Source organism: Eptesicus fuscus, chromosome 4 (genome assembly GCF_027574615.1).
Source record: "Eptesicus fuscus isolate TK198812 chromosome 4, DD_ASM_mEF_20220401, whole genome shotgun sequence".
Taxonomy (NCBI): domain Eukaryota; kingdom Metazoa; phylum Chordata; class Mammalia; order Chiroptera; family Vespertilionidae; genus Eptesicus; species Eptesicus fuscus.
Window position 1 is genome coordinate 87,554,461 of NC_072476.1, and position 25,818 is coordinate 87,580,278.

Genomic DNA, 25,818 nt, shown 5'->3' on the forward strand with positions numbered 1-25,818 from the left:
CATTGGAAGATGTCTCTGGTAGCACTGTGGAAGATGCAGGGGAGGTGGCAGGATAAGTGGCTGGGAGACAGGGAGTCTAGATCAGATAAAATGAGAATCTGAACTAGAGAAGAGTTGGGGGTAGGGGAAGGAGGTGGATATGAAAACTAGGAGTGTTTTGAAGGCTATATTTTTTAATGAGCAGAAGATTTGAACAGATACTCCACTGAAGATGTGCCTGTGGCAAATAAGCACATGAAAAGATTGCCATCTTTAATCACCAGGAAAACACATTAAAACCATAAGCGTATCACCACACGTGAAGGAACGATTCCAATTTAAAAAGCCTAAGTGTTGGTGAGGACATGAAGCAACTGAAACGCCCACACATGCATCGCTGGTAAGAATGTAAAACAAAGACCAACTTTGGAAAACTAGCAATTTTCTTCCCTTGTTTCCCTTCTTTATTTCTTTCTCTTCCTTCCCACCTTTCTTCCTTTTCTTCTTTTATTCTCTCATTCTCTCTCTCTTCCTTTTTTTTAAATTGTCAAATATTTAATGCCAATTAAAGGCCAAATAATTCATGCTCTTGCAATTTTATCACCATCTGATCATAAATAGCAAACACTGTTGCTCTGAACATCATAACATTTTTCTCAATCTCAACTGAAAATTTAGCTAAATTTCTGTTGAAACTTGGGAAATTTTAACTACAAACAATGGAATTTTAATTTTTTGGCTTGTTCTTTGAATATTATTCACAGTGTGAATTTAACAAGTGTACCATTACACATTTTAGAAATTATATTCCTAACATTCATCTTTTCTGTACTTAAAATTGGTGAAAGCTTTCCTTCATTGCCAAAGCTCAGAAGTGTTTATCACATGGTATTCTGTATTACAAATGTGGTATTAGATTTGGAAACAGTTTATCACAGCACTAAATATAGACCATAATGCCACAAGAAATTCCAGTTCAAGTTAGCAGTCAAAATAATTTAGACTTCAAGTGCTGTATTTAAAAAGAACATAAATTTTGAATTTGAATCAAGAAAAATCATTTCATTTTTCAAAGTCTTGGTACTGCAAAGAATGGAATGCACACTCAAGAATTATTACTGCACAGTTGTCCTACTTTTCTAGGACAAGTCAAGAAATGATTTGATTTATAATGCTAGAGTTCCCAGCCTTCTTTTCACATAGTTCTTTGATATTCAGTGTTGAAATCTATAAAAATTCCTTCTCAAATTGGTAGTCCCCCAAATATGAGCATTATCCCATTAACACTCATAAGTCATAACTTATTTACTTCTCTCCATTAAATATTGTTACATATACTTCAAATAGTTTAGAAACTACATGTTTGCTCATAGTGGAGTTTCTCCAGGCGCAACTGGTTTGACCAGAAAAAGCAAAATTGACTAATAATGCAATCTTTATTAACAAAAATTTAACCCAATTTTGTCATTTAAAAAAAGTTAGTCCAAAAAATAAAAAAGCTATATAAAGATGTATCTTTTCCAAATCACTGGGAAAGAGGCATTAGTAGTTTTATTTTTATTTTTACTCTATGCCCTAGAATTCCTCCCAAAGTCACTCTGACACACCAGAACAGCATTTGCAGAGCATTATGATAAAGGCAGTCTGTGTATGAGGCTGTGAGACACATACTCAACAAAATCAGGAGGCTTATTGTTAATATGTTACATTGTCCAGATGGTAAATGGTTATGTGCTCATTATTTACATAGAACATTGATTTCTATAAAAAATAAGAACAGCCAGGAGACTACATCATCCAATGTTCAGAGTTAACTGTTCTTCCCACTTTCTGCAGGCAAGTCCTCCTATAAACAAATCTTGTGGCCATTCTCTGGCACTTCCCTGAGTTATTGCCTGAACAGCATGCTAGCCCCTTTCATAACAGTAGACTTCAACCCCGAGGTTCCTTTCACCCAGATTGATCAGTGCCCAGGAGCTGGGTGCCAAGGATTAGCTGTGGCCTTCATGGCTCACATTACAACCCACTGGACAGCGCTTCCCTGGGCCCTGGGGCTTGCCAGAAGTTAAAGCCCCTGTCTGGGTCAGTTTGCCACCACCAGCCACCCCCTCCCCCATGTCTGCCTCTCCACTCTGATACTTGACCTCATTCTCGAAGTGCTGCCACAGCCCTGATAGCTTCACCAGGGAGGAGATGTGAGGATGTCCTTGGGCTATGATGAAGTAAGTCCAAGATTGCCAAATAAGTCATGACTGTAGACCCTGCCACTTAAGCTGATTCAGTAATTCCTGGTCCCTCTAGCTTCTTCTATGCCCCTAGGGAAGGCCCGCTGTCTGTTTTCCCCACCTGAACATGTCTCACCCACCTGCACTGGGACCAGCTCTCTGCTGAGATTCTATGTGGGATCATGGCACTGACCCGCAGTGTGGGGCAGAAGGTTGCTCCACAGGGAAATGGCCCTACTGCTGCTGGGGGCTGCAGCCTCTCTCAGGGACCCTGGGTCAACCTCTCTATCTGGTCAGAGCCAGTGGCCCCTGGCTTGCTCTTATAGTGCGGGGTCCTTGGGACACCAGGTGGATCCAGGTGCCTAGCCCACAGCTCGTCACCTAGCAAAGAGAGTCCCTGGCCACTCTACCCACTGCTCTGCTTCCTCTGGGCCATCCCCCTACCCCCCACCCCAAGTCTGCAGCCTCCTAGGAGCCTACTGCTCCCCCACACCTGGACTTCCCTGACAAATGTACTTTGCTGTGACCAAAAGCCCTTCCTATTGTGCACTCCTGGTTCATCTGAGCCTCACCCTGCCCCTTTGCCAGGCCTCACTGTCCTCCTCTCACTGTCCCCAGGTTTGAAGGGGCAGGTTTCCATCTTGTCCTCTGTTGCCTTCTGGACCTTCTTTCTGACCTCAACATGTGGTTACACTTTAATGTTGCACAAGGCACAGGATAGAGGTAGGGACTGGCTTAGTATGAAGGGGTAAGGTCAGGTCATGTTCCAGAAGTGGCCATCTTCTTACCACTGCCAGCTGCCTGGCTTGTTTTAACCCTAAGTGGTTTTCCCTCAGCCCACCAGTCCCTTTCCATTATTGACGCAGAATCCCTGGCTTTTTCCTGTTTAACTTAATAGCATTTTAACTTCTCCCTGGCAGGGACTTCGTTCCTTACTTTTGACCTGCTTCTCACCAAAACTATCTGTGTGCCAGGCTCCTCCCTCAGGGAGGCCACTGGGCATGGCGTCAGTCACCTATTATCTGCTATCTGCTCAGTTTGCCACTGTCTGTGGGAAGATCACACCCACTGCTGCCGGGCCAAAGGTGAAATCCAGCAAAGCAGAAACTTATTGTATCTGTGTCCTCTTCAGTGGATGCATCTTCAGGGCAAGGTGTACATTCAACACGATTTACTGAGCACTGAGTATGTGTGTGCCAAGCAGAGGGCAGATGAAATACTCGCTGCCTAGGCACAGTGACAGGCAAGAAACAGATAAGTAGCTAAAACAATGGCCGGGAGGAAAACATGACAAAAATAAACACAAGGCCTAGTAGGGGGATTATGACCCTCAGTGTTGTCTGAACCTCCACCCAAGGCCACTGTGGTGGTCAAATGCTGCCACCCTTGTCCAGACATGAACCAGTGTGCTCCAGGCTGTCTCCCACTGGTGGCCTCTGGGGGTGCAGAAGCCACAACCACTTCCCTGTCCCCTTGTCCATTGGCAGCAGGCACAGGCTTCATCATGATACATGCTTTCTCAAACTCCTTCAGCCACTTCCATCTCTGTTGCCTCCAGGAGAGATTTCTGCTCTGGGTTCCAAGGCACTGCAATTTGGGTCTCTCTGCCCCACTGATTGCATGTCTAGATCCCCTGTCCTGTTGGTAGGACCCCTGTACATTACGACTCAAAGAGAAATGCCAGAGAGTCTGAACACCCATTGGATCAGCTCCTGTGGGAAAGTCATCTCCAGTGTCAGCCTCCCTCACCTGACCAGGCAGGAGGGGATGGAGCTAGTGTGGATCAAGCCCACTTCTTAAGCAGGCTTGCAACCAGAGTTCTGAGATTTGCAGATACTGTTGGGAATCAAAGAAAGGATTTTCAGCTCTAAAATACTCATTTGAATGGAGTTTTCACAATCATATCTAATAAAAGAGTAATATGCAAATTGACTGTCACTCCGAGACACAAGATGGCCACCCCCATGTGGTCAAAGATGGCTGCCCCCATGTGGACACAAGATGGCTGCCACAAGATAGCCTGCAGGGGAGGGCAGTTGTGGGTAGTTAGGGGGGACCAGGCCTGCAGGGGAGGGCAGTTGTGGGCAGTTAGGGGGGACCAGGCCTGCAGGGGAGGGCAGTTGTGGGCGATCAGGCAAGCAGGGAGGGCAGTTAGGGGTGACCAGGCTGGCAGAGGAGGGCAGTTGGGGTAGACCAGGTCTGCAGGGGAGGGCAGTTGGGGGCGACCAGGCCAGCAGGGGAGGGCAGTTAGGGGTGACCAGGCTGGCAAGGGAGAGCAGTTGGGGGTGACCAGGCCTGTAGGGGAGGGCAGTTGGGGGGGGGGGACAGGCCAGCAGGGGAAGGCAGTTGGGGGGGGACAGGCCAGCACGGGAAGACAGTTGGGGGCAACCAGGCTGGCAGGGGAGGGCAGTTAGGGGTGACCAGACTGGCAGGGGAGGGCAGTTGGGGGTGACCAGGCCAGCAGGGGAGGGCAGTTAGGGGCAATTGGGCCAGCCGGGGAGCAGTTAGGAGTCGATTAGGCTGGCAGGGGAGTGGTTAGGGGGTGATCAGGCTGGCAGGCAGAAGCAGTTAGGGGCAATCAGGCAGAGGCAGGTGAGTGGTTGGGAGCCAGCAGCCCTGGATTATGAGAGGGATGTCCAACCGCCCGTTTAGGCCCGATCCCACCAGGATCGGGCCTAAACGGGCGGTTGGACATCCCTCAAGGGGTCCCAGATTGGAGAGGGTGCAGGCTGGGCTGAGGGACACCCCCACCCCTGTGCACGAATTTCATGCACTGGGCCTCTAGTCTGAAAATAAAATTTAAAACCATAGTTTAGAAATCCAATTATATTTTAGAACAATTGGGGGGAAAAGAAGACATCAGATATGACTCCAATAAAAGGAGAATTTATGAGAAATAAACTTACATCCTGCTGTTTTCTAGAGACGTTTGGGGGCTGTTTTGAGGACCAGGTGAGCTGGCCCTCTGAGACCACACCCCTCAGAGGCTTTAGCACAATTCATCACAAGGAAAGGCGCCTTGTGATCCTGCCCCAGCCATCCTGCTGGAGCTTTGTCTGCGAGTTGCTGCTGCTGCAGCCAGGCACTCTGGTGACCTGCCCTTTGGTCACATGGCTGGCACTGACTTATCATTCTGACTGAGCCACTAAGGTCGCCATCCCAGCTTCTTGATCACCCCTTCTTATTCTGTTTCTCCCTGGGGCTCAACTGCCTCTCTCCTAACCCTGATGCAACTCCTTTCTTATCACTAAATCACTTTCTTGATCTTCCATTGAGTCCCAACCTGCCCAGCGAATCTGAGTTTCAGTAGCATAAATTAACATTAATTAGAGGACACTCCTTCCCCCTCATGGCTCCAACTTAGGTGAACAGCAGTGGGACACGCAGAGCAGTTAAAAGCACTCGGCTGAATCCTGACTCTACTGTTTCCTACTCACATGACCTTGAATAAGTCACCTTTGAATTCTCTGCCTCAGTTTTCTCATTTGCAAATCAAAGATACTATAATCATGCATCGCATAATGATGTTTTGGTCAATGAAGGATTCCGTGTACCATGGTGGTCCCATAAGATTATAATGGAGATGAAAAAATTCCTACCACCCAACACCATAGCTGTCCTAATGTCATAGCACAATGCACTATTCATGTGTTTGTGGTGATACTGGTGTAAACAAAACTACTATGCTGCCAATCATATAAAAGTATAGCACATGTCTTGTTGGTGTGCCTCAGTGGTTGAGCATTGACCTATGAACCAGGAGGTCATGGTTCAATTCCTAGTCAGGGCACATGCTCAGGTTGTGGGCTCGATCCCCAGTAGGGGACTTGCAAGAGGCAGCTGATCAATGATTCTCTCTCATCAATGATGTTTCTATCTCTCTCTCCCTCTACCTTCTTCTATGAAATCAATAAAAATATATATAAAAAATAAGATCCTATATAATAAAGAGCTAATATGCAAATGGTTCATCACGCCCTCACGCCCTCACGCCCTCATGCCCTCACACCCTGGGGCCCTTGTGCCAGGGCTGGGAGACCTGAGGCCATGCCCCTGGCCCCAGCACCGGGGGACCTGAGGCTGGGCCAGGGGACCTGAGGCTACGCCCCCCTCCCCTGCCCAGCAGGGCTTGACAGGGGACTTGAGGCTGCATCCCCTGCCCCGGCACTGGGACCAGGGGACCTGAGGCCATGCCCTCCACCTGGCAGGGCTTGATGAGGGACCTGAGGCTGCGCCCCCCACCCAGCCCTGGGCTGGAGGACCTGAGGCTGCACCCCCCACCCTGTGGGGCTTGACGAAGGTGGGGCTGGCTGGGGCTGGGTCTCGCGCGATTTTGAGGTGCGCACAGGTGGGCAGGGACTTGACTCTGGGTCCCACGGCATGCCCCAGACTCTGACAGGAGGAAGACTTTCATATACATTTTACTAATTTTCTTTCATCTCTGACACTTCTATTATAGAGAAAGGACAAATAGCAATATTAAAATATTTCCTCTAATTAATTCCCTTTTAATGTGCATGAATTTCGTGCACTGTGGCCAGAATACCTCCCTAACATTGTATTTCATCTAGGAAGATGCTGGAAACCAGTTGCTTTATGAATTACACTGGAAGAATAGGTTCTTCAATATCTACAAATGAGCTGGTTAGGAAAGAATGATTGTAATTGTTAAAACTCGGTGTTGTGGAGGAAATATTTGGAAAAGCTTATGTAATACTCAGAGCTGAGGGTAAACCATAGTAAATGAAGGGTCCTTAGGCCAGAGACAAAGTCCAGACAGACAATGTTAAAATATGTTTCACTTACCATTTCACTTCATAGAGTGATGCTCATCAGAGCTTGGCCATGGCGAGGAAGAGGAGCTGAGGCTCGAGGATCTCAGACAAATAGCCACCATACTGTCCCATAGTCCCACTAAGCACAGTTTCTTCTTCAGAGTGCACCTCAGAGCAGACAGTTCTAATCTTCAATGTCAAACTAGAAATTGCAACAGCACCAGTGTCCTGGTCAAAATGGACATGAAACTCCTGGCTGCTGTATTATTTGTAGATGTTCTATATCCCTCCTGGTGTCTGTTTATTAATTCTTCTTCCCCATCACAATGAGGAGAGAGCCAGCACTCTGCTCTTTGTATACCTCTCTGTGGTAGACATGTTGGTCCTTAATAGAGACATCTTAATGTCCTGATAAATACTGGCTTGCAGAGAATTTGCTGGAGCCAGTGCAGGCAGTGAATTTCAGTTTCATTGAATTAAAAACAAGCTGGTTCTGTCAATGAGATAACAATTTCCTTTATCTCTTAAAATCTAGCTGGTCTGAAATATACACGTGGGAGGCAGGATTGTAGAAATATCTCAAATTAATTAGTGTCTCGCTCTTTGCAAAGTATTCACTAGTCTGGACTGGGTGCTTCCCCCCATTGCAAAGCAATAGGATCTGGTCTCAAGGCTCCCCAGGTTGGCGGCGGGGAGTATTAATCATTTCCTATTGTTTTTAGCTCTGACTGAGCTGTCTAATTTGAAAGTATCTAAAAAGGGAAATGTTACTTGGAATTAGTGTAGTTCCCCATCACTTTTGAAAAATGTGTTAAGAGAATATTTGGCCCAATTGATCTAGAAACATTTTCCCCCATAATAATAAGCCAATTCTTTCTGCTTTGAATAGGAAATATCTCCATTAGGCCCATGGGGGAGGGGGAGGGCAACCCAATGGAGTAACAAATATTTGAAAATATGCTCAATGTCATATGTCATCAGGGAATTACAAATTAAAACAACAATGAGATATCACAACACACCTATTAAAATGGCCAAAATCCAAAACACTGATACTATTAAATGCTGGTGAGAATGTGGAACACAAGGAATTCTCGTTCATTGCAGGTGGGAATGCAAAATGGCACAGGTATTTTGGAAGAAAGTTTGACAGTTTCTTACAAAATTGAGCATACTTTTACCATATAATCCAGTGATCATGTGCCCAGGCATTTACTTACCTAATTGAAGTGATTGAAATTTATGTCCACATGAAACCTGCACACGAATGTTTATAGCAGCTTTATTTATAACTAGAGGCTGGGTGCATGGATTTGTGCATGGGTGGGGTCTGGCTGCCCCACCCTGATCAGGGTTGATCAGGGCTGGCCGGCTGGGGGGAGGGAATGTGGGAGGCGGGCTGCTGAGGGGGCGGGTTGTGGGAGGTTGGCCAGTCAGCCCTGCCCCCATTTGGCCAGTTGGCCAGCTACAGTGTGTGTCACAGCGAGCAGTCATTCCAGTTGTTCTGGCCACTTGGCTTTTATATATATATAGATGTCTAAAACTTGGCGGATAAAGAAACTGTGGTATAGTCACACAATGAAATATTACTCAGAGATTTCAAAAAATGAGTGAGTGATCAAGGAAAAATTTTAAATGCTTATTACTGAGTGAAAGAAGCTAATCTAAAAAAGCTGCATACTGTATGATTTCAACTCTATGACATTCTGGAAAAGGCAAAAATATAGAGATAATACAAAGATTAGGGGTTGCCAGGGATTGGGAGTGTGGTGCGGAGGGATGAATAGGTGGAACATAGACAATTTTTAGGGCTGTGAAACTACTCTGTATGATATTATAATTGTGGATGCATGTCCTTATACATTTGTCCAAACCCATAGGATGTACAGCACCAAGAGTGAACCCATATGTAAGCTATGGACTTTAGTTAATAATAACTTACTATATTATTAGCTATTTTGTTAAAGTTACTTTAATTAATTATTTAAATTTTAACATATTAATTTAAAAATTTTAAAGCTCTTCAGATTGTAGTTTAATTTTATTTATCATAGTATTAATTGTGTTATCAGTTGTAGTAAATGTTCCACATTAGTGGAAGATGTTATTAATGGGGAGGCTATGTAGGGAGAGGAGATATAAAGGAACTCTGTACTTTCCCATCAGTTTTTCTGTAAATCTAAAATTACTCTAAAAAGTGAAGCCTATTAATTAAAGAAAAAATAGGTGAGTGGAAAGTAAAGGCATTTTACTCACTTGACAGACTGCTCCTTCCTGTGATTAAATTAACCAGGTGGTGCAACCTGTGGAAAGTTAGAGTGCCCCTGAGGGTTTTCAAGCAGCCAGATCTGATGCTCTGATTTCCCCAGGGCAGTGCTCTACTGCCTTCCTGCCACAGGTGGCTCTAGGGGATGGAAGGGGGTGACGAATAGTTGCTCAATGAGCTGCTTCAAAGAGTCATGTGCTAAACGGATTTCTCAAAGACAGGTCACCTTCCCAAGGATTGGGAGTCTAGAACTCTTGTGCTACCCATTCAAACAGTTAAATCCCTTCTCCAAACTGGGCCCTGGGTAGAGAGAGTTAAGGGCTTTTGGGATGAGGCTGCAGATAGCTTAGGCAGTATGTTGGGGCAAGTTATAAAAACATGAGACATGCCCTAGCCTATTTGGCTCAGTGGATAGAGCGTCGGCCTGTGGACCAAAGAATCCCAGGTTCGATTCTGGTCAAGGGCACATGCCTGGGTTGCAGGCTTGGTCCAACATGCAGGAGGCAGCCAATCAATGATTCTCTCTCATCATTGATGTTTCTATCTCTCTCTTCCTCTCCCTTCCTCTCTGAAATCAATAAAAAAAAAAAAACACCACATGAGACACCTCATGTCTGCTTGTCAGAAAATTGTCACCACAACCACCACCACCACTGCCTCTCAGCTCCTGGCACATCTCTCCTGGTGGCCAGCTTTCTGTGTTCTAGGACAGACCAGAACACTGAGAAGCTTCCTTCTGCACACTTGCAGGCCACCCTCAGCAGCCAAGAGACATCCAAATGCTATTCAGAATCCCTTCATGCAACCTCATCAAGAGCGCTTTGTTTCTTAGATAGCAAACAAGTGGCTACTGTTCCACATTTTTACGTATTCCCATCACTTAATTGGGCATAGTTCTGCCTGAATAGGAAGGTTTTCTATCTTGAGCTCCTTGAATAGAAAAGTCTTGGGGCACAGTCCTAAATCTTCAGGACTGTGCCCCAATCACCCTCCCAGTACTGATGTTCAAATTTTATGGTTGTTTTTTGTTTTTTTTCTGAAAGTAAGAATTTATTTCAGGAAAAGAAATGTTATTCAAAGAAAAATAAATAATAGCCTCTGCTGAGAACTTTATTGTATTAAGAATAATCCATTGGGAAATGCACAATGACCAAGTAAATGCCAAGGCTGGGAGGTGGGGGATGATTTTCCTACTTGAATAAGTGAAAAAGAGCATAATGCTATTTTCATTTTTATTAGAAAATATATCTTACAATAATCACTAATTTTTCTCTCCCTACTTGGGAATCCCCATCCTTCTTTGCAGAGATGACAGACTCTTGATGTCCACTCTGAACCTGGCCTCCTGCCGACCACAACATTCTCTTGACAAGTGCTCATTCAGCACCTGCCCTGTGCCAGGCAGAGTTCCAGGCTCAGGTGCTACAGTGATAAATGCAGGGCAGTTCCTAACCTTGAGGCATTCGTTACCTGACAAGTCAAAAAAATAATTTTTAATGCAATGTGGGAGGTACTGTAACCAGACAACCAAGGGGTCTGTGCTACTTGAGCCAGTTAAGCAGAAACAAGGTTAAATCAAATATGAGCGGTTAATCCAAAAATGCAACAGTATAGGAGAGCAGCAGGTCATCCAATGAAATTTTCTCTCCCCTCCCCATAAGGCAGCTGCTTATATTGAGTAGAAGGGCAAAGATTACATGGGAGAGTAAGAATTACAGGCATGGGAAAAGGAGGAAAGGCATAATGGTTATATCTTTATATAATGCAGGCTGTGACTTCTGGCTCCTCTGGGACCTGATTACAGGCAATAGGGCTGGGGGTAGCAAAGGGCAGGTGGCTCCAGGACTAGATTGTTTCAGCCATGAGGTTGTAAATCTTTCTATAATGGTAGGCAGTTCTTCGGAAAGGAGGGTGGGTTGCATTCTGCTGTTAGCTCCCATGTCTCAGAGCATACAACTCCCAGTCAGGTTAGAATGTGTTTTCTCTAATCAGAACAGAACAATTATGATTAGCAGAGCATGATGAATATTTCTTATAATTATAGCTAGTTCCCAATATTCTGTTTCTGCCCCTAACATCCCCCACTGGTATTTCTATAATCTCATATCTATGAGATTAGTTTTAGGTGAAAAGTCTCATCCTGATGGACTGCCTTTGCTTGTATCTTGAAAGCAGTTTGTGGGGATGGAATGCAGGGAATGCAGGATCTAAAAAGAGGAAGACATTGAAAATGGCAGCAAGCAACCACACTGCAAAAATAAACAGGAGAAAATTAAACCCAATTCTCATTGATTTTTTAAAAAATATATTTTATTGATTTTTTACAGAGAGGAAGAGAGAGGGATAGAAAGTTAGAAACATCGATGAGAGAGAAACATTGATCAGCTGCCTCTTGCACACCCCCTACTGGGGATGTGCCCGCAACCAAGGTACATGCCCTTGACCGGAATCGAACCTGGGACCCTTGAGTCCGCAGGCCGATGCTCTATCCACTGAGCCAAACCGGTTTTGGCTAAACCCAATTCTCTGCCTTCTGACTCAGCTCTTGATTTACTCCATGTACAGACCTGTAACTGGCATTCAGGGTTGTTTCCATGCTACAAAGCCAGCCAGGTCACTTCTACATTGTGGGAGCCTACCATTACCAGCATAACAAAAATGATTGAAGCAAAAAAAAAAAAAAATGATTGAAGCAATACATTCAGCAGGGCTCCACAGGTGGATATCATTGCAGTCTGGTGGCATGGCTATGAGAAGGTCTCTTTTGGTTTGGATCCTGTGATGTTTCTGGGGCATAAAGACTGTCAGTCATTCTAAGGAACAAGGCCCCTGCTGCTATTGACAGGGGCATATGAATAAACAGTTTATCCCACATATTAGAAACCAACCAGCTTAGCATGTCCATTACTATAAGGTAGGGTGAAATTGTCCATTACTATAAGGTAGGGTGAAATTATCAGAAGACGTTATATTGTAGTTATTAGAGATTGAAAGACGATGTAGAACACCCTGCAAAAGTCAGACATTCTCCACAAGAAGCTACTCCGTAACCTTTAAGAAAACATTCCTTCCTCCTTTTCCCAGACAGTGGGTCCCCATGTACAAAGGTCCCCATATGTGACTTTCTTCCCAGAATTAATAGAATAATTCTCCAAATGGAAGAGTTCCATGCGGTTCTATCAGAGGTTCTCCTGTCCTGGTCCACCGCTGTATTTTGGAGATCAGGAAAGTGGGGTGGCAGATCTTATCTCTCAGATCACAGAAGGTCAGACCAAAAAGAACTGCTGCTGTTCTCAGGGGGAGGCCTGAACCATGCAGAGATCCTGGGCTCTGAGTTGCCTACTACAGCTGGATAGGTGACTGAGTTCTCTCTCTTGGGAAGAGGGTGAGCAAATTGTATTATGTGGGGAGAAATATAAAGCAATTTGGTCACTGGAGGGTGGCCAATGGCATAGAAATGCCATAACTTTATTGAACTGCTTCATTTTCTACCTGGGATCCAGGAAACTACATTTCCCTAACCTCTTGCATATGGCTGTGACCATATGATTAGTCTTGACCAATGTAATATGGGCTAAAATGATGTGAACATATATTAGCATGTGACATAGATACAAACTTCTTTTTCTTCCGTCCCATGGTGATCTTAGAGGCTATTTGTTGAGGATGGCAGTGCCACGAGATGTTTCCACCACTTGGAGGAGAGCTTCCAAGGGAACCACCCAACCAGGAACATCCACATGAGACCTTGAGTGAATGAGAAATGAACTGTTATTATGTTCAGCCACTAAGATGTGGGGGTTTTGTAGCTTCTAACATCACTTGCCTGAATAATAGTGTCTTGAATAATACTAGGAGTTCACCTGGATAAGGGGGAAGGAAAAATGGATTTTAGGTGTAGTGAGGATGAAGATGCTGGAGCATATTTATTAGAGTGGGTTCGGGATGGCTGCAGATCGGGGTGATTCTAAAAGCCATAAAGAGAATGAAATGACAGCAAGATCAAATGATCAAGAGTCCACTTGTCCAGATGGGAAGTTTAAGATAAATTATTCTGTGAGTGATATGGAAATAGGAATTGTAAGTTATATGTAATATGATGCAATATAACCTTTAAAAATACTTCACATGACACAAATTGAGAGACTTTCTGAAATACCTAACTGGTATTCTTCAAATATGTCAGAGTCACGAAAGATAAGGAAAGACTGAGGAACTGTGATAGACTGAAGAAGGCTAAAGAGACAACACAACTAAATAAGAGGTGGGATCCTGGGATAATAAAAGCACATTCATGGAAAAAACAATGAAATTTCAACAAGATCATGGCTTAGTGATGTGTGCTCTATCATTGTTAATTTCCTGGTTTGATAATTGCAGGAAGGGCATATGGGAACTCTGTACTATTTTGTATCTTTTCTGTGTTTATCTACACCTATTACAAAATAAAAGAAAATTTAAAAATATGTTGCGAAGCATGGTATCAGATCAAATACCTAAGGAAGTATCCAAAAGGGCCTCTGGCAAGAGGTGGGAGGGGCCTGGCAAGATAAGTGGGGCAGAAGGAGAGGCAAGTGGGATCTTAGCCAGCAAACTACAACCTAGAGCAGTGATGGGCAACCTTTTGAGCTTGGTGTGTCAAACTTCGCCAAAAAACTGAGCATAACTCCGGTAGTGTGTCACTTTGAGGAAAAAACATTATTTCGCAAATGTTTCATCCTCAGGAACAGCAAATGTTTCATCCTCGGCATGCGGCCTCCTCAGCGGCCGCGTGTCATCAGAAATGGCTACGCGTGTCAGTGCTGACACGCATATCATAGGTTCACCATCACTGACCTAGAGAGTCAAGGCTTCAGATTCTAAGGCACCCGATGCCCATGCACTTGTATGGGGCATGAGTCCAGAATCAGATGGATGTCAAAGGTGACTTGATATTCATTCTCAGAGAATGATCTGGTGCTTCTTTAATCCTTTTTGTATTCAGTCAAGATTCATCCTTGGAACTAAGACTTGGGTAAACCTGGAGGTGGAGACCTGTGAGGCAAGTAGGGGGAAAGAGGCTGTCTTTGCCAAAAGAAGTTGAAAGTTGCCGAAACTGGTTTAGCTCAGTGGATAGAGCGTCGGACTGTGGACTGAAAGGTCCCAGGTTCGATTCCGGTCAAGGGCATGTACCTTGGTTGCTGGCATATCCCCAGTACGGGTTGTGCAAGAGGCAACTGATCGATGTTTCTAACTCTCTATCCCTCTCTCTTCCTCTCTGTAAAAAATCAATAAAATACATATTTAAAAAAAAAAAAAAGAAGTTGAAAGTGGCTGAGATTCAGAATTCTGGATACCTAGGATCTGGTCCCATTGAGTTGTCACCAATGGAGAGCTCCAGGAATACAGATGCACCCTTGTGTACTGGGCACTCTTTATGACCAGCCTTTTTTAAAAAAATTTATTTTTATTGATTTCAGAGAAGAAGGGAGAGGGAGAGACAGAAACATCAATGATGAGAGAGAATCATTGATTAGCTTCCTCTTGCACGCCCTCCATTGGGGATCGAGCCCGCAACCCTGGGCATGTGCCCTTGACTGAAATCGAACCTGGGACCCTTCAGTCCGCAGGCTGACGCTCTATCCACTGAGCCAAACCGGCCAGGGCTATGACCAGTCTTGATGGTCTTTGTTTCCAAACCTGTGTGTGAGCTGGGCCCAGAGCCGAGTGTGTTCCTTTCCCACACTCTTCCCAGGTTCATTCATTCAGAAACTACTCATGTGCTCCCTTTTGTGTCAGGCACTATGCTTGGTTCTGGGAATATGAGGGTGAGCCAAGCAACATGATCCCTGTGTTAATGGAGCTAGAGTCCAAGGCCCTGCCATCACTAAGCAAATATTGCACAGCTGGAAACCCTGAGATTTTGCTACATGTATATTCTGTAAATCACCCTCTAAGCCTTCCCTAAAATGGCCAGAATCCATTTAGTAGGATGGAAGTGCCGTGGAGAAAGGGAAACTCTCCAATTTTTGTGGGTCACTAGACACTGACTCTGAATTGATGTTAATCACTGTGTTTCACCAGAGTGAAGACTTATGTTGGTCAAATAATAAATGGGTTGTAATCCAAATCCCACAGTGGGTCCTGTTGGCAGTGGACCCGTTTTGTTGTCATTTTTCCAGTGCCTGAAAGTAGTGATTGGAATACACACTAGAGTGCTCTGCACTCTGCACATTGGGTCCCTGGTGCTTGGACGATAGAAGGCAACAAGTGGAAGTCCCTCAGACTCTTCCTTTCTTCTAGGACAGTGGTAGGCAAACTGCAACTCGCGAGCCACATGCAGCTCTTTGGCCCCTTGAGTGTGGCTCTTCCACAAAATACCACATGCGGGTGTGCACGTACAGTGCGATTGAAACTTCGTGGCCCATGCGCAGAAGTCGGTTTTCGGCTCTCAAAAGTAATTTCAATCGTTGTACTGTTGATATTTGGCTCTGTTGACTAATGAGTTTGCCGACCACTGTTCTAGGACACAAACAAACAAAATACCATGTCTCTGGGTGGACTGCAGAGATCAGTATGATTGCCAAAGACTTGAAAGATACAGGGAGGGGTGGTGATCATATAATATTTTTGCAGTAAGTTTTGATCAGATTACTCTTTTTTTGTAAGTTGAAAGAGCATTACATTTTTATTTAACTTACTTCTTGAGTCATCTCAAAAGGTAATGGAACTATGGACACCATAAATTTAGTTACACAGTGACTTCAATAGCAGCTGTTCTTCCAGATATGGTACCTTTACTGGAAAATATCAACACAGCTCCTGGCATTTGATATATAGCTATTAATCTCACAAATGCACCTCTTCTTCCTTCTTTCCTTCCTTCCTTTCTTCCTTCCTCCCTCCCTCCCTCCCTCCCTCCCTCCCTCCCTCCCTCCCTCCCTCCCTCCCTCCCTCCCTCCCTCCCGTCCTTCCTTCCTTCCTTCCTTCCTTCCTTCCTTCCTTCCTTCCTTCCTTCCTTCCTTCCTTCCTTCTCAAATCTCACAAATGCACCTCTTCTTCCTTCCTTCCTTCCTTCCTTCTTTCCTTCCTTCCTTCCTTCCTTCCTTCCTTCCTTTCCCTTTGTTTTTCTAACTTGTTAGTACCCAAAGAAATTTGTTCTCACTTGGCAGAGCCAACAATATACCTTTACAATCTTGCCTCAGAGTTACATCCACCTTCTTTCTCTGCCATAATCCAGTCTGTGGAGAAGTTGATTATTTGATACCCTATGAAATATTACACTGACTCTCTACATTCTTGGAATTATTCAGATTGAATATGATTAGTAGGTAACAAGTACCTTAGGTGCTATCTTAGCTTGGGCTGCCATAACAAAATACCACATTAAGTGGGTTAAATAACATAAATTTACTTTCTCACGGTTATGGAGGCTAGACGTCCAAGTTTAAAATGCCAGCAGGGTTGGTTTTTAGCAAGACCTCTCTCACTGGTTTAAAGTTGGCTGCCTTCTCTCTGTGTCCTCATACAATCTTCTGTTTGTGCATGCATGTAGAGAGTTCTAATATCCCCTTCTCTTCTTATAAGGACACCAGTCCTATAGGATTTGGGCCCCATCTGATGACCTTATTTACCCTTAATGACCCCTTTAAAGGCCCTATCTCCAAATACAGTCATATTGTGGGTTAGATCTTCAATATACTAAGAACTGGGGTACGAAGACAAACACAACTCAGTCCATAATAGATGCCTTACTAAGATCCATGACAGCCAGAGGGCAAGAGATAAATGCAAGGACAATTCACGGTATCAAAACCTGAATAAAATTCCTAGGCATGTAGTGGTCTGAAGCATGTCAGAATATTCTTTTCCAGGATAAAGAAAAGTTGCTGTACATTATTCCACCCACAACTAAAGAGATGCTTCACACCTAGGGGGCCTTCTGAATTTTGGAGGCAACATATATCACATTGTACTGTGCTTCTTCAACCCATTTACTGAATAACCTGAAAGGTACCAGAGCAAGAGAAGATTCTGTATCAAGTCCAGGTTGCAATGCAATTGCACTGTCACTTGAGCCTTATGATAGAGCAGATCAAATGATACTTTAAGCGAGGGGTATCTCCGGCAAGTCCCAACAATAAAATCACAGGACAGAGCCAGAGGTTTTTAAAGCAAAGACCTCTCTTCTGCAGAATAATATTCTCCATTTTGAATAAAAGTTTCTTACTTGTTACTTGACCCTGAAAAATACTGATCAAGTTGTCTGATCAAGCGAGCTCATCACCTGGTGGGTGTTGCATCTATGTAATTGGCCTCCAGCGGGTATAGGACACACAAATAAATTGCATAAGCATGTGTTTCAGACTGACACCTGTCTCTGTGCATTGTAACCTTTTCCTTATGGAGTTCTTTCTGTGTAGTTGACTGGGAAGGAAAAGCCCTCATGCCTGCTTTATACTTGGTGCTGCACATCATGGAGGAACCAACTAGAAGTGGACAGGTGCAGCATGTCAACCCAGTCAGGAAAATCCCAGGAAAACCATGCTGGAGGGAGATCTTCTCAAAAGGCAGAATTTTAGGCAGTTCATTTGCTTGTCATTTTGTATAGACAAGAATGACAAGAAGGACAGATCTACCCTCAGTTATAGGTGTCAGCCACTGATTTGTGTGGATGCTCAGAGATTTATAAGGCCAAAGATTGAAAGGTTGGTCACAAGGAGTTGTGAGGAAGAATTATATGCCTGATCCTTTCAAAATTTTATATGAAATCTTTGGGTTTTTAAATGTGAGCAACTAATTCAAAAATATCAAAAGTGCTACACAGGCCAAACAATAGATGTCCTTAATTTGGGTCTTGGGACACTTGTAGGTTATACAAATTAAACTAAACAAAACAAAAACAAGTATTAGACATGTGCCTAAGCCTACCAATAATCAAGACAAATAAAAGAGATAAAAGGGTAAATGTGTGAATCTTTTCACCTTATTATCCAAAAGTTGAGGCTGGGAATTCAGGTGAACAGGGGTGCTGTGGAAGGGTTATGACACCATCTATGACATGATACACATCATATTTCTATGACATTATATACAGTCAGCTCTTGTTATTCACATTAGTGATATTCTATAAAGCTGCCACAAACACCAAATTATCAAATACTGAAACATTGCTCCTAAATGAAATGAAGAGCTTCTGGTCATAACATTTTTACCAACCAATCAATACATAGCTTTGATTCATTGTTAAGTAATTATTTATTAAAGACATCTATTTAATATATATTGTTGATCAATTAATATTGAATCCATAGTCAGTAGCACTATAATTTATGCCTGAATGAAGCTTATCTAACAAACAAATTTGGTTTTCCCAGCATACCTTTTTCTATCCCTTCACATTCAAACTTCCTGTGTCCTGATAGCTAAAAGCTGTCTCTTGTAAGCAGCACATATTTGGATTTTTAAAAATTTGACTGGCAGTCTTAATCTTTTTCATGGAATATTTAGACCATTTATATTTAATATAGTTACTGACATAGTTGTATTTATATCTACCATCTTATTACTTGCTTTTTATTTTACCTCACCGGCCTTATTTTCCTTTTTTCTCTTTTCATGACTTACGTATTAATCAAATATTTGCATCATTTTATTTTTCCTATATTTACATCTTGGCTTATTTCACTTAGTATAATAATCCCAGGTCCATCCATGCTGTTGCAAAGGACATGGCTTCCTTTATTTTTATGGTAGAGTGGTATTTCATTGTGTAAATCTAGCACAGCTAACCCTACACCTAAAAGAGCTAAAAAAAAGAATAACAAATGAAGCACAGTATAAGTAGAAGAAAGAAAATAAAAACCAGAGCAGTAATAAATGACATAGAGACTAAAAAAAAAATACAAAAGATCAATAAAATCAAGAGATAAACAAGATTGATGGACCTCTAACTAGACTCATCAAGAAACAAAGAGAGAGTACCCAAATAAGTAAAATCAGAAATAAAAGAGAAGTAAACAACTGACACCCCAGAAATACAAAAGATAGTAAGAAAACACTAAGAACAACTATATGCCAACAAATTGGACAACCTGTGCGAGATGGATAAATTCTTAGAAACATACAATCTTCCAAAACTGAATTAGGAAGAAGCAAAAACTCTGAATAGACTGATTACAACTAATGAAATTGAAGCACTAATAACACCCCCCCCCCCAAAAAAAAAAAAAGTCCTGAACAGGCTTCACAGGCAAATTTTACCAAACATTCAAAGAAGAACTAACACATATCCTTCCCAAACTATTTTTAAAAAATTCAAGAGGAGGGAAGATGCCCAAGCTCATTTTATGATCCCAGCATTATCCTAATTCCAAAAGCAATTAAAGACATTACAAAGAAAGAAAATTATAGGCAAATATCCCTGATGATGTTAAAATCTTCAACAAAATATTAACAAACAAGATCCAGCAATACATTAAAAACATCATACACCATGATCAAATGGGATTTGTTCTGGACTTGCAAGATCGGTACAATATTCACAAACCAATAAATGTTATACATCACATAAACAAAATGAAAGATAAAAATCACATGATCATATCAATGGATGCAGAAAAGGCATTGGATGAAATCCAGCACCCATTTATAATAAAAACTCTCAGCAAAGTGGAAATAGAGGGGTCACACCTCAACATAATAAAGGCCATATATGACAAACCCACAGCCAACATCATAACCACAGGACAAAAAGTAAAAATGTTCCCCTTAAGATCAGGAACAAGACAGAGATGCCTTTTTAACCACTCTTATTCAACATAGTACTGGAAGTATAGCCACAGCAGTCAAACAAGAAGAAGAAATAAAAGGCATACAAGTATCATTTGCAGATGACATGATACTATACATAAAAAAATTAATAAATTAATTTGGCAAAGTAGCAGAATGCAAAATTAATATTCAGAAATCGGTGAGAAAATTCTAAGCATGACTCGCAATAAGAAAAAGTAGTCTATGAGTAGTTCTCTTCACTTTTGTTCATTATTCTTAAAATAGTATATTAAACCATTATTTTATGTTTCATTATCTGCCAGGTGAAAACAGTATACATGTTTTTCCTTCAAATAATTCTCTCATAAAAACTCACAAAAGTAAAATATATTTTTCTAGTGTTGGGTTTATATTTACCATAAATTATTTCCCCATGAACTTATATGACAGGAAAAGACTGGGTCCTGAGTGGCCACAATTTGAATTTAAACTTGTCTAGCATTTGAAACTTTAACTAGCAGATTATAAATAACTAGAGGCCCGGTGCATGAAATTCATGCATGGGTAGGGTCCCTAGGCCTGGCTGATGATCAGGGCTGATCTGTGGGGTGATCAGTGGGGTGATCGGGGTCCCCGCTCACACCCACCTTGGCCTGGCACCACCCGCTCACCTGCTCCACCATCCTGCCACGGTCCCACTCTCCTCGGGGCCCATGGGGGCCGGCAGTGCCTCCACTGCCACCCACTGCCAGCACCACATCGCCAATGCCTGTCGTGTTCCATACCACCCCCTGGTGGCCAGTGCACGTCTAACTCCCAGTCGGTCAAACTCCTGCCTGTGGGGACAATTTGCATATTAGCCTTTTATTATATAGGAGAATGTATCAGTGTTGGCAATGATGGTTCACGGCTCTTTTAATGTTTTGAATTCTGGAAATGCCTTTGCCTCCACAGCATGCTTGGTTCATTTTAGGCATTTTGCAAATAGGATGATGCTTTTGAAACAGAATTTTCTGTCTCACCCTGAAATAATGTGAGAAACACACTCATGATTTTTCTTTGCCATTTTATTGTTAAGACATGAAATGAATTTGTGTGTGTCACTAGTCAAGCCATTATTAACTAATAACATAACTACACCATTTATGCATATATGTTCTATGACACGTCTATTTCACAAACTCATTCTTAGAAATTTGTAGCAAAAGAACAAAGTGAATGTTTCTCCCATCCCACCTCCCACAGCTATGTGTCTTGACCTGTGTCTTTAAAATATGCTAAGTGCATTGTCTGGAAAAGAGACAGCTTCTTTTGGGAAAAACAAAAAATAAAAAACAAGCCCTAACCGGTTTGGCTCAGTGGATAGAGCATTGGCCTTCAGACTCAAGGGTCCCAGGTTCGATTCCGGTCAAAGGGCATGTACCTTGGTTGCGGGCACATCCCCTAGTAGGGGGTGTGCAGGAGGCAGCTGATTGATATTTCTCTCTCATCGATGTTTCTAACTCTCTCTCTCTCTCTCTCCCTTCCTCTCTGTAAAAAATCAATAAAATATATTTAAATAAATAAATAAAAAACAAGATCATTCTCTCTTACTGAATGATAAAATATAGTGTTCCAATTAAAAAGCACATATTCTATTTAAAAAGAAATGGAAATGATTTTAGAAATATTATTTGATTGAGCCACAGATGAAGACAAAATAAATTAAATATCTTCTTTGACTCTAAACGACACTTTCCTTATATGTCAGCAGTGTGTTGAGTTCATGAATACTACTTTAATAATTGACTCATTTCGATCTTTTAATTTTTACTTACGTGCTACATTTTCAAGCTAGTGTGAAAAACCTCTGTCTCTTGCTCTTTCTCCAGTTCCCTAAGTTGAGGTCATCGGGAAGGTACTGGCTCAGAGCCTCACACTCTTGGAATGCAGTGGTTACTCCTTAAATCCTTAGACTCAAATGCATGCCTGTCCTCAGACTCCTCCTTTTGCTGGTCCGGAACACTTGGAGGTGAATCGTGCCTGTCTCATGTTAGTTTGGGACTTCGTAGTTCTTCTAAAAGATCTATACCCAATTGCTATTAGGCATGTTTCTTCCCCTTTGATTCGGGATTGCCTGTTGCAGCTCCAGGACCACCCTAGCCCCGCCCTGTGAATTACAAAGGCGCAGAGAGGCGGGCAGGCAAATACAGGTCGCACCCACTGGTATTGAGCGCCTCCTGCCTGCAGGACTCCTGCTATGACACAGCCTGGAGTCCAACTGGGACACTGAGTAAATGAATGAAATTTTAGGTAGAGCAAGAGTTACCTAAATCCAGGCAATGAGAGCAGCCCATTACTCATTTATTGTCCAAATCAGTATGGTAATTTTCACAACGATTGTAAATCTCTACGTGTGGAGGAAGGACTGTTCTATGAGATGACCACTGTCTGTCCCATGAACTAGACACAGGCAAAAATGAAGATTGCTTTTCACAGCCACCCTTAAAGACTGATGGTAACTGATGTTCATTCTGACATAAATCAGCACCCATGCCCGCCTCCTGCTATGTGCTGGTTTCTGTGACAGGTTGTTGTCTTGACCTGGGCAAGCATGTAATTTCTGTAGCTGGTAGCATTCATGTACTAGTTAGTACCTGTGACCGTCCCTTTCCCTTATATAATTCTCTAGTACCTGCCAAGCAGTTTTGGGAAACTATTTTATCTTGCAGCCATCCAAGACGTGCCTCATATACAGTGGAACCTCATTTCTCAAACTTAATTCATTCTGGAAGGCTGTTTGAAAACCAAATCATTTTTTTCCCATTAGAAATAATGTAAATTGAATTCATTCCAGAACCCCAAATTCCAGATTCCCTATTTTAACCTTTCTTATATACAATACATATCTATTATGCTGTTTAATCTATAAATAAATACTTTAAAAACAAAAAGGACATGAAATGTAAATGAAAATTTAACAAAAAGGAAAGGAAATATACAGTAAAAATGAAAATTTAACAATAATTATAAGCAGCAATAAAGGCAAAAACCCACAAAAATATTCACAGCATAATATCCTGAGATTTTTAACAGTGGTAAATGGACTCATATTTGTGCATTATCTCCTTTGTTTGTCACCTGAGAAATGTGTGACTGATCATACAGGTATCAGCATGAAAGGGTTGCCAGGTTGAGAAGCGAATTGTTCGAGATGGGAGAGATTTGAAAAACGAGGTTCCACTGTGTAAGTTTCCTTTAATAATGCCCATCACTTCCCAGAGTGAAGTGGCCATCCTCTTTCTTTGGTCTGTCCCTGCCCTCCTGTTCAGAGGCAGAGTTTCAGTCTCTGCATATACTACGACTACCTCCCAATCCTATCACGTTAGGTTGATGTGGCCAAGAAAGCTTTATAAAGGTTTACATTGGACCTCTTCCTGGAAGGTTTGGGCTGCACTGGGAGAGGCAAAGACCCTACTGAGAGAATCTTCCAGAAAACTGGTGCACCCTGAACCAAACGTGAGAGACAGGAAAGCCCGTGGCTCGCTGAGCAAAGAGTTCTGAGGCCTGAGGCATCAGCAAACCGTAAGTGGTTGGAAGGAAGGCTGGTCTGGAGGCTGAGGTCCAGCAGGGAAGATCTCAAATGTCAGACCTTTTATCCAGCTGACACTGTGTATGGGACACAGCTCTCAGCCAGGCCTTGCTGAGCTCTGTCATACGGAGTAGACAGGGCTGGCACTCTCCCTAACTCCCATGGGGGTTTGCTTATACAGGAACATAAGTGTGTACACCTACAGTGAAAACCAGGATATTGGCACCATTCAAATAACAGTGTGTGCCAATGGCACAGCTTCTCTGCTGCTTCTGTCCCTTAGAAACTCTGACCTCAGGACGACTGGTGGAAACACGAACTTCACATCCCTCTGAGATGGCTCACATTCCATCCCGTGTGCACGTTGTCTGTCACATTGAGATTTTCTTTACCCAGAGCATTTAGCACCTGCTCTGAGGGATCTGCCTTTTGCTCATGGGAGTAGGACCTAGGTAGGTGTCTGACTTCCATCCGGGTGACACTGAGACTCCTTCCATCACACCTCAAGGCATCCTCCTCCTTCAAAGCGTCTATGTGAGGCCAGGCGAGGATAGTCCCCAGGCAGGAGCAGACCTCCTTAGACCCTTTGTGCAAGGGATTTGTTCACCAGCCCAACCCCTTTGAACAGAAAACTCCAGTCTGATCAGGAGTCAGGACCTCAAACTCCATGGAATGACCATATTCTCTGAGCTGCTCTGAGGCACTTCATCGCTGAAATTCAACACTCCTCCCCTTCGAGGAAGTAAATAAATGGGCAATAGCAATGAAGAACAACCTCTCCTACGTTTTTTTCTTAAATGTTGGTACTTGTAGATTATGTTGCTTGCTGGTAGTGAAAGCCACGCCTTTTTCACAACTACTGTGTCCTGTTGGGAAGTACTGTAGCATCATTTACTAAAGCAAAACTTAGAAATGGACTCCTTCGGCCACAAGTCACATACGTGTTTTCAGGGGCGCCCTGGCCCGTGCTTTTCCAAGCCCCAGCTCATTTCTGCTGTGGCTGCCCTTTGAGTTGGGGACCTGCAGCCATTGACCCTTCATGGCTCAAATTCAGAAGGAAGGCAGCATTATGATGAGCACCTTTTCTCAACAAATAGTCGACTGGTGGACTAGGGAGAGTCCAGCCATCGCCTACATCTGGTTTACTGGCTGCACAGAATTCACTGGAAAGGTCTCTGCCAGCGAGTCTCTGTGTCCAGCCTCTGTCGGCGCCTCTAAGGGGGGCCTGCCCCTCCCAGCTGCCTGGCTGGGATTTCGAGGCTTCACTGTCATGAGAAAAGAATCCACAGGTCTGTAAACTCGCTATTTTTAGGCCTCGGTGAATTTGAGCCAGTTTCCCAAGTGCAGTAATTACCCAAATATTTTATTGAACAGGGCCTTGAAAAATGACAACACACATCTTAAACCTACTCAGAAATTTAAACAGGCTTATATTGCCACACAGCTAATTCACAAAGACACTTGACAAGTCTCCTGGTCCTAGTCCCACGCACCCTGCTCCTCTGCTCTTGTAACCCGCACCCCCCCCCCCCACTCCCCACCCACTGGGCGGGCTCACCCAGAGCTGCCGATTGCAGGCCAGCAAGGAAGTGTTCACTCCCAGACACGCCTTTCCAGACCAACGTCTCTTCTAAACGTAGGACTTGTGTGTCCAATTGCCTCCTGGACATCTCTCCAGGACGTCAAGGGATGTCTCAAACCTAATGTTCCCAAAAGGGATGCTTCTTACTCCCCGCAGCACACGCTGGCCACTAATCAGAGATGGACCCCTTGTTCTTCTCTTTGCCTCACTCTGCAGTCGATCCTGATGATTCTACCTTCAAACTCCATGCTGAATCTGCCTATTGGCCCCCTCAACCCCCATCACCCAGGTACCCACACCGTGTCTCTTCCCCAAACCGGCTTACTGTCTCCATTCTTCCCTGCCCAGTTAGTTACCTTTCACATAGCCTGCTGGTAATCTGTCCGAGAATATAAATTCCATCTTGATTGACTGGCTCAGATCCTCCAGTTTTTCACCTCTTGTCCTGGCCTGTGATTATATCCATTTATATAAAATCCCTACCTTCAACCATGTTCATCACAATTCTATCTGCTATGGCAGAGTAAGCCTCTGAAATATAAATATATATATATATATATATATATATATATATATATAATGAAAGCATTTCTCCTATATACAGGTTGCACAGTATAACAGGCAGTCAATGCGAAGTGCTCTGTGGTGCTTTCAAAATAGACCTACTG

At 43.2% G+C, this 25,818-nt stretch overlaps 1 long non-coding RNA gene across 1 annotated transcript; it reads right to left on the reverse strand.

Moving 5' to 3' along the window:
* Positions 1-12,181: 12,181 nt before the first annotated feature.
* On the reverse strand, positions 12,182-25,558 carry LOC129148739 (uncharacterized). The gene is made up of 3 exons (XR_008555707.1): positions 25,507-25,558; positions 20,669-20,833; positions 12,182-12,992 (listed from the first exon to the last, which is right to left on the reverse strand). It is a non-coding gene; the product is annotated as an uncharacterized LOC129148739 (long non-coding RNA).
* Between the last annotated feature and the right edge of the window lie 260 nt (positions 25,559-25,818).